Here is a 12,832-nt window from a genome sequence, read left to right as displayed (position 1 = left end):
CTCGGAGACTCCGCAGTCTCAAGAGGCTGTGGGAGGGGTGGGTGGGATCGCCAGCGATCCGGATGGCTCTGCGGGTGAGGCGGGTGTTGTAGATGTCCTGAAGAGGGGGGAGAGAGACACAGATGATCTTCTCAGCTGTCCTCACGATGCGCTGCAGAGTCTTACGGCAGGACACGGTGCAGGCGCCGTACCACACGGTGATACAGCTGGTCAGGATGCTCTCTATGGTACCGCGGTAGAAGGAGGTCGTGATGGGGGTCGGGGCTCCAACTCTTTTGAGCTTGCGGAGGAAGTACAGGCGCTGGTGGGATCTCTTGGCCATTGATGCCGTGTTGTGGCTCCAGGACAGGTCTTCGGATATGTGCACTCCCAGGACCTTGGTGCTGCTCACTCTCTCCACTGCAGCACCGTCGATGGTTAGTGGAGCATGCTGGGGGCGCACTCTCCTGAAGTCCACAACAATCTCCTTCGTCTTCTCCACATTCAGACGAAGATTGTTGTCCTTGCACCACGTGGCCAGGCGGCTGACCTCGTCCCTCTAGGCTGTCTCCTCGTTGTTGTTGATGAGGCCCACCACAGTTGTGTCATCCGCAAACTTTATGAAGAGGTTGGAGCTGGGTGATGATGGTGAGCAGTCGTGCGTGAGCAGAGTGAAGAGGAGGGGGCTCAGCACACACCCCTGGGGGGCCCCTGTGTTCAGCGTGATGGTGCTGGAAGTGTTGTCGCCAACTCTTACTTCCTGTGGTCTCCCCGTCAGGAAGTCCAGCAGCCAGTTGCACAGGGAGGTGCTGATCCCCAGTTTGCTCAGTTTATCGGTGAGTTGTTGGGGGATTATTGTGTTGAATGCTGAGCTGAAGTCGATGAACAGCATTCTGACGTAGGAGTCTCTGGTCTCCAGGTGGGTGAGCGCTGTGTGGAGAGCAGTGGAGATGGCATCATCGGTCGAGCGGTTGGGCCGATATGCAAATTGGAAGGGGTCATGGTTGGGGGGGAGGGCAGCCTTGATGTGGTTCATAACTAGCCGCTCGAAGCACTTCATGAGGATGGGAGTGAGTGCGACCGGGCGGTAGTCATTGTGGCAGGTGGGGGACGACTTCTTCGGGACCGGGATAATGGTGGTGGCTTTGAGGCACGTGGGCACAACAGCCTGGCTCAGAGAGGTGTTGAAGATGTCCGTGAGCATCTATGAGCTCCACTGCGCAGTCTCTCAGAACACGGCCAGGAATGCCGTCGGGACCCGGGGCTTTTCGTGCGTTGGTCCCTCTGAGGGATCGCCTCACGCTGTCCTGGGATAGTGTCAGCACCTGTTCGCCGGGAGGTGGTGGGGTCTTCTGTGCTGGAGTGCTGTTGTCTGCCTCGAAGCGGGCGAAGAAGTCGTTCAGCTGGTTCAGCAGAGTGGTGGAGTTCTCGCAGGTCTGTGGAGTGGGCTTGTAGTCATTTAACCACTTATTCATTTATTTATTGATTGATTTATCTATGTTGTTTAGTTTGTTTTTTACTGGTGGTGAACGTATTCTTATGGCCAGCTCGCACCAAGATCAGTCAAAGGAACGGATGCATCACATTGAAGGTTATAGCAGTTTTGGAACCCAGATTGTCTAAAACTGCTGTAGACCTTGAATCCAAGAACAGGCGCGGACCTAATTCAGTGTACCGAGTCGTATCCCATGCCATCCCATCCAAGTACAAACCAAGTCCATACGTCAACAAGTCGCTCATATGCCAAATTAAAAATATGAAACGTTTCACTCATCCAACTTGCAACTGATGACAAATTGAAGCAGCGGCACCAAAGGTCAGCGTCGGATGTAAAACAGTTTTCAGATTTGGAGTTCCTAGCCAGGAGCCCTTCTGACAGGTTCCTGAATAAGACGTTGTTCCCCCGCTGGCTTCGCCTGGCTAAGGTCTGCTCCCGCCCCCTCTCTCTGTGACGCCGTGACACAGGATTAGCTTTCATTAGAGACGGAGCTGTAATCAGCTTTGGGGCAGAGCGGCAACGGAACAATGGAGGAGGAAGAAAGGATCTGGAAGACGGGGTGCAGGTTTGCTCATATGCTAACACGAAAACCGCCGCATCGCAAAACCACTTCGTCTTAATCAAAAAAAAGTTTTCAGGACAAATGCGGCAGGATGTCTACACTGGGCTGCGCGCTGGTGCGACGAACTGAAAAAGAACCCATTGGGTCGCATCCATAACCATATTTGCTGACATATCGTTTTCTCACAGGCGACACGACGGGCGACAGCACGTCCGCCTCACAGGGCAGAGGTCCAGGTTCGAATCCGGACTCCCGCCTTCCTGTGTGGAGTTTGCATGTCCACCCCGATGCCTGTGTTGCTTTTGTCCTGGTACATTCATTTCCTCCCACATTTCAGAGACATGTATGGTGATTTTAAAAAATTGCTCTAGATTGTAATTAGCTGTGAATGTGAGTGGTGGTTTGTTCGTAAGTGCCCGCGATGAGCTGGCAACATGCGACTGGCTGGCAACCAGTTCAGAATGTATTCGGCCTGCTGCCGCAAGACAGCTGGGTTAGGCTCCCACATGGATATGCAGATCGAATGATGGATGGATGGTGGGATTTAACCTGATGCGTGTTCCACCTTATCTATGCAGGCGGACAGACGTTTGCTGTCCAGTGGTGCCTCTAATTACGAACGGGTCTTCATACGAAATGTTCTCGTAATGAAACACCTCAACAGGAAAATATTGCCTCTACTTACAAAAGAAATTTCAAGATACAAAAGATAAAGATAGAGTATGGCTACCAGTGTAATTTCCGACATACCTGAATGCAAGATACATGGAGCTGCTGTGCCATTGGCTATTACCGAGTATAATCCCAGCATCCCATTGGCAATGAGGGACTTTTACCTTACATGCCTATGGGTGTAGATAGATATTTATGCGTCCATGGAGTGTCTTCGTCATTCACATGAGGTACTAGAATAGTTTTACATAAATGTGACTCACCCAGAAAAACTGTTCACCAGTCAGGGGATTGTTCACTACTGTATACGGATGTTTGCCTTGGTCATTTTCAAAGGATTGTTCAATTCAAAGTCTTCTTTTTTTGCAGTGTGCACAACTCATTAGTTGCGCAATAATCTAATTGTAACATGTATTTTTAACATATTTAGATATATTTTTATGTTCTCAGGGTTTTTGTTTGTTTGTTTTTTTCTTGGATATTGAATGAATTAGGGCATTTCTATGCAAAACACGTCTTGATTTACAAAATTTCTAGTTAAATACCTTCCCGGACCAAATAATTTCATCAGAATCAGAATCATCTTTATTGCCAAGTATGCAGAACACACAAGGAATATGTTTCCGGTAGAACACACTACAATAGTATCATCATCAAAAACTTGCAAAGAGGCACTATACAGCTCCATTTGGGCTACTGTTCAAAGAGTTAATGGCTTGGGGGAAGAAGCTGTTTAAATGTCTGCTGGATTTGGTTCACATGGATCGGTAGCGCCTGCCTGAGGGGAGTAGCTGGAAAAGGTAGTGGGCAGTGTGCGGTGGGTCCAGTAGGATTTTCCGCACCCTAGTTTGGATTCTTGCAATGTGCAAGTCCTCGAGAGTGGGTAGGGCGGTGCCAATGATTTTTTTCCGCCGTCCGAACTGTCCGTTGAAGTCGTATTTTGTCCATTTTTGTGGCGGCCCCCGAACCAAACAGTGATATAAGAATACAGGATGGATTCGATGATATGTGTAGAAATGTTGCACCACCTCCTGTGGCAGGCCATGCTTCTTTAGAAGCATCTTCATAAGAGGTAGAGGTACCGCTGTCTGTACCAGGAGGACCATTAAAAAAAATGCACTCACACAAGTGTGACTGGATGACGTTTTTTCGAGCACACATTGAAAAAAATGGCCGCATTTTTGAGGACACCGAGACGTGAACAGCATTGCAGTGTTGCCTGCAGGGTTGGTGCTAGCTGAAAATGATTGGCAGGAGTAGATGTGAGAAGAGTTTGGCCCAGTTTGTTTAATTGAATTTCTATTCAGTCGATAGCTTTTACTGAACCTCAAACTAAAGGCCGCTTGCAGTGGAAAGAAATGCAAATGAACCACGTAGGAGGTAACGTTTCTCACTTTATACCACCGACTTATGTAGGGGTGAACTAAAAATTGGCCCGGTTCAGCTTTGTCATATTTACTGGCAACCTTTTTTTAATGAAATCCCTTTGATGACTGTTCAAAAAACATGTGCAGTCATGAGAGCCTCCCAAACAACAAATTTCACAATTTGCATTCCGTGTATATTATCGGTAACATGATTTGTGACTTAGAGAGGTTCAGTCTACATTTTGCATCTTTCATTTCATTGTTGATGGTTGTGACACTGTAACCTTTCGAGAAGCACTTGGCGATATATTTTGAAAAACACCACATTTACAATCCTATTTTTGTTTAACAAATCTGCATATAGCGCTCCTCACAGATTTATTTAGACAGAAAATAACGCGAAAGCACCGGCAAAAAGTTCATGAGTGACAGCGTAAGATGGCTGGCGTTGGTTTCATTTCTGTTCTGGAGACAAAGTGGAATTGTGCGTCCATTCGCACAAATCCGTAAGCGGCACAGACCATAGAAAAGCAACATCGAGGTTGATTGACACGAGCGAGGGGACATAAAACAAGAGTCACACAGAGCTCACGCTCTCCGCACTGTGGGAAATGTGACGTTTGAAATATCATCCAAAATCTTCAATTTCTTCTGTTAACTGTGCGATGTGTTTTCCGACAGGCCTCTGTGCCGCCTGGGGATTTGGCAGTGCAATGTGGGACTACACTTGGGGTGAAGATCAATGAACCAATAGATGGTGGAGATGTACCGACTGGGTAGCAAAAACTTTCCATCTATGCGATACACGGCTTTCAACACCTAAGAAACAGCAAAGCGAGAAAGAGATTTGTCTGCGTGTTTGTCTTCCCATCAGGGACAAAAAGAGGCTTTTGCAGATGCACAGACCACCATTGTGAGTTGGCCCGCCACCCTCCATCGAGCTGTCAACTGGTGCTTGTTGTGGGAGGGACTAACAAGTCGGTTCTATTGCAAACATATGTCCCCAACTCACCCTGGAGAGCTCAGCCGGTGCTGCTTGTTTGAGTGAGGCGTCAGACCCAATGTGGTGCAATCAGAGTTCTTGTCAAAAAAACCTCTAGTGTCCAAAGGTTTGGAAAGTAAAACTGAATAAGCACATCATAACAAAGAGTTAATGCATCTAAAATTTCACCTGGAGGCTTCATATGATTTTTATGGTCTATTCTATGGACAACAATTCTAGGAATTGGGTCGAATAATTGTTTGCACTTCTCGACTCCGCTATTCTCTCTACACATTCACAGTTTGTCTCGAGCATAAATATGTCTGAACAGGCGTGGTCGTACCTCCCAAGGACTCCCACTAGAAGATAACAACTCCTTGTCCTTTAAAAAAAAAGGAATTGTATTCCACTCTCCAACTATCACGCATGTCTGTTAATTGGGACAAGCCCAGCTCAGGATGCAGGAATAGCACCTTCAGATATGTGAGAAAGAATTTAACCGAGGCAATGTAGAAAAAAAACAAATATATATATATATATATATATATATATATATATATATAATGATCAAACAAATAAACATATACATAAATATATAAATAAATACATAAATAAATAGGGATGTAATTTGACTGGAATGCCACATTGCGCTTCATCGAAACGTGCAGTGGGTTTTGAGGTTGACTTTTATTCCTGGCATAGCGACAGCGGTTTTTCAGGACAGGTGGCAAGGCAATGGGATAGCGCAGCCAGCCACCTCCTCCCCGTCGCTTCTTGCAAAAACAACATGAGCCCTAAAAATCCCCCACCGCTTCTTGATCCCCCAACTTTTATCCACACCCACCTCTAAAAACACCGTAGCTGTATCAGGGCTGCGCCGGTGTGGGTGTGACGGTTGCTCCCGTTCCTGTCAGTCGTACCCAACAGCCAAGAACTGAATGGGCATGAAGAAAAAAAAATAGCTAGACGAGGTTGGCTGATAAAAGACTTGAATCTCTAACAAGCATAGGAATTCTGAGTCAGCATTGGCTAAGAGTGAATGCGCACACCTTGTCTCGCTGTTACCAGATCCCCAGCCGTGCTCTATAAAACCGGAGAAGGTGTGACGGAGCCCCTGAAGTAGCAGGCGATTATGCAAACCCTATGGGCTAAAAGGAACCGGAGAGTAAATCACCCCCTCACCCCCACCCCACTCGCTCTGCCGCCAGCCTGACCTCCATACTGCAGCGAGAGCACTTTCCAAATTCACTGGCAGCGTATTATGCAGAAGACGCCATCTGTGCGGGCTTTACCGGCAGCCGTGAGATTAGAGGTAGTTCGCGCCACATTCGCGAGCCGCCGTTCGGTCGTGACGAAGGCGACGTCATCGAGGGCCCAGACCTCTGTTCCAAAAGCCTGGTTGAAGTCATATTTCTTGACAGTATTAGCTAAGGGAACATATGGCGGATACTCTGCCAGTTTGCGGTGTCACAACACATTTTATTTATTTTCCTTCGAAACAATTACGGCTGAATGGAGACAGTCCTGGTTGGATGTATACTCCATCTGTTTCGGCCACAAAATGAGGAGAGCTAGCTCTCAAACAAAGAAAAATAAAAGAAGCCTCCCAGATCATGTCACATTGTGTCATTTCAACAAGTATTTTTTTGGGGTGAGGATGGTGCAGACAAACTTGATGATCGGTTTCAAATAACTTTGTTACACTCTCTGCAGGCGGACGTGTTGATTGGTACTTCACTTTGGCTGTACCCAAGGCGGTGCGCCTCGTTCTTCACGGGGGGGTCGGATTACATTCTGTACAGGACGACTGGTTCAAGCCATCAAGCGTGTTTTGTTGTTACGACATGGCTTTAACGTAGAGACGTTGCAAAAGTGCAAGTCAGCTGCTCAAGCTCAACCGCATGATAGTTTTCGTTCAGTGACAGTACACTAACCCCAAAATGAAACGGCAGTGACATTTGTCCATAGGAAGGGCAGAAAAAAAGATTACTTGAACTACGTCTGTGTAAGCTCTCAGTCGTACAGGAGTGGTCCATCGATGAGAAGGTTTCTTCAGCCGTCATCTGTACAAAAGTGAAGGTTTCGGACGTTTCGCCTCCTATCCAAGAGGCTTCGTCAGCGAACTAAAGTCTGACTGGTCGTATCGGCCCCATTTATATATCCCTAATGTCCAGACATGGTGGCGCCGGACACAGCTATGATAGGTCCCTACTCTCAGGTTGGGAGGGGCGGGGGACCCCTCTCTGTGGCCCCACTGATTGTTCCTACATTCCTGACTAACGATTGGCCTATTACCCCCACTGCCTCCGGTATCACCTCATCAGCATAACGACCCTCATCAGCATTGCGAAAGTTGCCTAACCTGTTTTGCCTAAGCAGGCTATTGTATGAATGATCCAAATTGAACCTCACCCCACCAGACCGATTTAACGAAGGATTTTGTTGTTTTATAAGAATCGCTTCTTTTACGCCCCTTTCAAACCATCTATGTTCTTTCGCTAAGATTTTAACCTCATTGTCGTCAAATGAGTGGTTGCTAGCTTTTAGGTGCAAATGTACTGCCGATTGAGGCCCACTAGTATTATCCCTGCGATGTTGATAAAGTCTTTTTTTGAGAATTTGTTGAGTCTCCCCAATGTACTGCTCTTTACAATTTTCATTCTTACAATGTATGGAATAAACTACATTACTTTGTTTTTCATTTGGTAGCCTATCTTTTGGATGCACTAATTTTTGCCTTAACGTGTTTATCGGTTTGAAATAAGTAGGAATTTTATGTTGCCAAAGGACTCTTTGTAATTTTTCAGAAACTCCTGCAATGTACGGTACTGCTACTCCTCTCCTTTTTGAATCTTGAGAATTATTGGTTTCGTTCGCTATTCTTTCTTTCTGACATTTGTTGAATGACCACTGAGGATACCCACAGTTAGTGAGTGCTCTCCTGATATGTTTTGACTCCTTTTCTCTACCTTCAGTGCTAGTTGGTATTAGTTTAGCCCTATGCTGGAGGGTTCTGATAACTCCTAGTTTATGTTGTAAAGGGTGGTTAGAGTCAAAAAGTAAGTATTGGTCAGTGTGCGTAGCCTTCCTGAAGACTTCTGTTTTTAGCGCTCTGTCCTCTTTTATAATTATAATAAAAAATTAATATAAGTCTTCAGGAAGGCTACGCACACTGACCAATACTTACTTTTTGACTCTAACCACCCTTTACAACATAAACTAGGAGTTATCAGAACCCTCCAGCATAGGGCTAAACTAATACCAACTAGCACTGAAGGTAGAGAAAAGGAGTCAAAACATATCAGGAGAGCACTCACTAACTGTGGGTACCCTCAGTGGTCATTCAACAAATGTCAGAAAGAAAGAATAGCGAACGAAACCAATAATTCTCAAGATTCAAAAAGGAGAGGAGTAGCAGTACCGTACATTGCAGGAGTTTCTGAAAAATTACAAAGAGTCCTTTGGCAACATAAAATTCCTACTTATTTCAAACCGATAAACACGTTAAGGCAAAAATTAGTGCATCCAAAAGATAGGCTACCAAATGAAAAACAAAGTAATGTAGTTTATTCCATACATTGTAAGAATGAAAATTGTAAAGAGCAGTACATTGGGGAGACTCAACAAATTCTCAAAAAAAGACTTTATCAACATCGCAGGGATAATACTAGTGGGCCTCAATCGGCAGTACATTTGCACCTAAAAGCTAGCAACCACTCATTTGACGACAATGAGGTTAAAATCTTAGCGAAAGAACATAGATGGTTTGAAAGGGGCGTAAAAGAAGCGATTCTTATAAAACAACAAAATCCTTCGTTAAATCGGTCTGGTGGGGTGAGGTTCAATTTGGATCATTCATACAATAGCCTGCTTAGGCAAAACAGGTTAGGCAACTTTCGCAATGCTGATGAGGGTCGTTATGCTGATGAGGTGATACCGGAGGCAGTGGGGGTAATAGGCCAATCGTTAGTCAGGAATGTAGGAACAATCAGTGGGGCCACAGAGAGGGGTCCCCCGCCCCTCCCAACCTGAGAGTAGGGACCTATCATAGCTGTGTCCGGCGCCACCATGTCTGGACATTAGGGATATATAAATGGGGCCGATACGACCAGTCAGACTTTAGTTCGCTGACGAAGCCTCTTGGATAGGAGGCGAAACGTCCGAAACCTTCACTTTTGTACAGATGACGGCTGAAGAAACCTTCTCATCGATGGACCACTCCTGTACGACTGAGAGCTTACACAGACGCATTGCTGCCAACTTTGGGAGAGACATCCTTCTGCTGGTACGTAACTTAGAAAAGGCCACCTTTAAATTAGCTGATTTAAAGAACCACCTCAGATTCAATCTTAGATGTAGACAGAGCCGGTTAATTCCTAAATGCTTGAAGCAAGCACCCCTGGAACCCGGATACTTAGCCGATAAAATGCAACAAAATTATACTAGGAAAATTCTAAATTTGCGAATTAGGAGACTTAACATAGAGATAAAAAACAAACAGTCAGAAATAGAAACTTATTATCAGCGATTACAAACTAAACTTACCCACAAAATCTATCAGGAAGTGTGTGAATTTACTAAATCCGGTTATATGAGGCACCACAGCAAAACCAAAGAGAGACAAAAGGGTAAATTTCAAAAATTACTTTTACTGAAACAATCTCAGCTACTGGTAAACACGCGAAAAATTAGGAATGTACAGTTTGCAAGGGAGAATTGGATCAAAAATTTGTCAGACACAGATCTCTCAGAGACAGAAAAGGCGGTACTTACCAAAGGTTTAAATTTCTCAGTGACTCCTAAAACTATACCTACAATAGATTATATCACAGCTACTGAATCGGCTATTAAAAATAACAAACTTTCGTATGCAGAGGCAGATGATCTACGCATTAAAATATCAGCTCTTCTCAGTAGTGCCAAACTTCCTCCGTCCAACATAACATTAGAAGAGAGAAAGGCGTTAACTACTCTACAAAAAGACAAAAATATTACTATTTTGCCAGCAGACAAGGGCAGATGCACAGTGCTTCTCAACACATTGGATTATGAAGACAAAATAAATAGGTTAATCAGTGATTCTAACACGTATGAGCAACTAAAAAGGGACCCTTCCAATAGATACAAGAAAGAAATTATTGACTGTCTCCAAAAGTTAGAGAAAGGAAAACATATAGACAAACAGATGTATTTTAGATTATACCCGGGAGAGGCCACGCCATGTATCTATGGCCTGCCAAAAATACATAAAGAAGGGTTCCCCCTCAGACCCATTGTGTGTAGCATTGACTCCTCTACATACAATGTAGCCAAATATTTAAAAACTATTTTAGCTCCGTTGGTTGGTAACACTGAATATCACGTAGAGAATACCACAGGGTTTGTAGAGAGGATCAAAGACCTCATATTGGAACCTGAGGAAACTTTGGCATCATACGATGTGACTTCTCTCTTTACATCTGTCCCAACCCCAGCAGCAGTCTCAGTGGTGAGGACGAGGCTGCTGGCGGATGTTTCTCTGCATGAAAGAACCAAACTTAAACCGGATCACATCTGCCAATTATTAGAAATCTGCCTTAATACTACGTATTTTCAATTTCGGGAAAAATTTTATAAACAAATTCATGGTTGTGCTATGGGCTCACCAGTTTCACCCATAGTGGCTAATCTTTACATGGAAGAGATGGAGAAACAGGCCCTCACATCCTTCCCAGGGACAAAACCTAGACACTGGTTTAGATATGTGGACGATACTTTTGTCATAATTAAGAAACAAGAAATTCAATCCTTCACAGATCACCTCAACTCTGTAGACTTCAACATTAAATTTACTCGTGAGGACATTCAAGAGAACCGACTAGCCTTCTTGGATTGTAAAGTAATTATAAAAGAGGACAGAGCGCTAAAAACAGAAGTCTTCAGGAAGGCTACGCACACTGACCAATACTTACTTTTTGACTCTAACCACCCTTTACAACATAAACTAGGAGTTATCAGAACCCTCCAGCATAGGGCTAAACTAATACCAACTAGCACTGAAGGTAGAGAAAAGGAGTCAAAACATATCAGGAGAGCACTCACTAACTGTGGGTACCCTCAGTGGTCATTCAACAAATGTCAGAAAGAAAGAATAGCGAACGAAACCAATAATTCTCAAGATTCAAAAAGGAGAGGAGTAGCAGTACCGTACATTGCAGGAGTTTCTGAAAAATTACAAAGAGTCCTTTGGCAACATAAAATTCCTACTTATTTCAAACCGATAAACACGTTAAGGCAAAAATTAGTGCATCCAAAAGATAGGCTACCAAATGAAAAACAAAGTAATGTAGTTTATTCCATACATTGTAAGAATGAAAATTGTAAAGAGCAGTACATTGGGGAGACTCAACAAATTCTCAAAAAAAGACTTTATCAACATCGCAGGGATAATACTAGTGGGCCTCAATCGGCAGTACATTTGCACCTAAAAGCTAGCAACCACTCATTTGACGACAATGAGGTTAAAATCTTAGCGAAAGAACATAGATGGTTTGAAAGGGGCGTAAAAGAAGCGATTCTTATAAAACAACAAAATCCTTCGTTAAATCGGTCTGGTGGGGTGAGGTTCAATTTGGATCATTCATACAATAGCCTGCTTAGGCAAAACAGGTTAGGCAACTTTCGCAATGCTGATGAGGGTCGTTATGCTGATGAGGTGATACCGGAGGCAGTGGGGGTAATAGGCCAATCGTTAGTCAGGAATGTAGGAACAATCAGTGGGGCCACAGGGAGGGGTCCCCCGCCCCTCCCAACCTGAGAGTAGGGACCTATCATAGCTGTGTCCGGCGCCACCATGTCTGGACATTAGGGATATATAAATGGGGCCGATACGACCAGTCAGACTTTAGTTCGCTGACGAAGCCTCTTGGATAGGAGGCGAAACGTCCGAAACCTTCACTTTTGTACAGATGACGGCTGAAGAAACCTTCTCATCGATTACTTGAACTAGTGACAAAATGTGAACTAGTTTCAATCCCAATTCCCTGCTAGCCTGTTCCCCCAAAATGTCTTGGCTTTGTGAACAAAATGCTAAAATATTGCCATGACTTGGTTCCATTCGATTCAATGTGAAACATGGCTCAGGCTTCATTGCATCTCCGCTAAAGTGGTCTCATTGCTCGCCGCAATATTCCAAAGAGCGGGTGTTTCCCCACCTACGAGCTCGACCGGCATCGGGGATCAAACGATGGCTCAGCGACATTCGGTACTCCCCGGCGATGCAAAGAAGAATGATCAATGGGAGCCGTGGGAGATGCTAACTTCCATGTAATCTGGAGGCTCACTCTAAAATGGTCTGATGAGATGTGTGATTGCCTGGCAACGGCTGAGACCAAAATCCTAAGGAACGGGCTTCATTTCCTGAGGATTGGGGACACTTTGCTTGCCCTTGGGTTAAAGTTACAGAAGACAAAAAAAAGGATACCCCAGCTTGTTCGACAGTGATCAGTGGTGTTGACAACTGCGTTAGCATTGAAACGTGCAGTTGTGTTTACATCTATTAGCTAGGTTTTTTTTTGTCATTCATTTGGGGCTTTTTGTGGCTTTGTTATAGTATTCGATGAGAAGGTTTCTTCAGCCGTCATCTGTACAATTTTGAAGGTTTCGGACGTTTCGCCTCCTATCCAAGAGGCTTCGTCAGCGAACTAAAGTCTGACTGGTCGTACTCTCCCCCCAACCTGAGAGTAGTGACCTATCATAGCAGTGTCCAGCGCCGCCATGCCTGGACATTAGGG

At 44.8% G+C, this 12,832-nt stretch overlaps 1 protein-coding gene and 1 long non-coding RNA gene across 6 annotated transcripts in view; one reads left to right on the top strand and one right to left on the bottom strand.

Annotated features, from left to right (window-relative positions):
• LOC148902260 (protein phosphatase 3 catalytic subunit alpha) overlaps positions 1-12,832 on the bottom strand; it is a 75,044-nt gene that overhangs the window by 49,606 nt on the left and 12,606 nt on the right. The gene's annotated exons all lie outside the window — the stretch shown is intronic.
• LOC148902261 (uncharacterized) lies at positions 1,600-5,464 on the top strand. Its single transcript, XR_016118001.1, has 4 exons — positions 1,600-2,154; positions 2,228-2,349; positions 4,760-4,854; positions 4,953-5,464. It is a non-coding gene; the product is annotated as an uncharacterized LOC148902261 (long non-coding RNA).

The sequence above is a fragment of the Hippocampus bargibanti genome, linkage group LG02 (assembly GCF_051943395.1).
Source record: "Hippocampus bargibanti isolate YZ-2025 linkage group LG02, ASM5194339v1, whole genome shotgun sequence".
Lineage (NCBI taxonomy): Eukaryota > Metazoa > Chordata > Actinopteri > Syngnathiformes > Syngnathidae > Hippocampus > Hippocampus bargibanti.
This window is presented reverse-complemented; position numbering and strand designations above follow the sequence as displayed.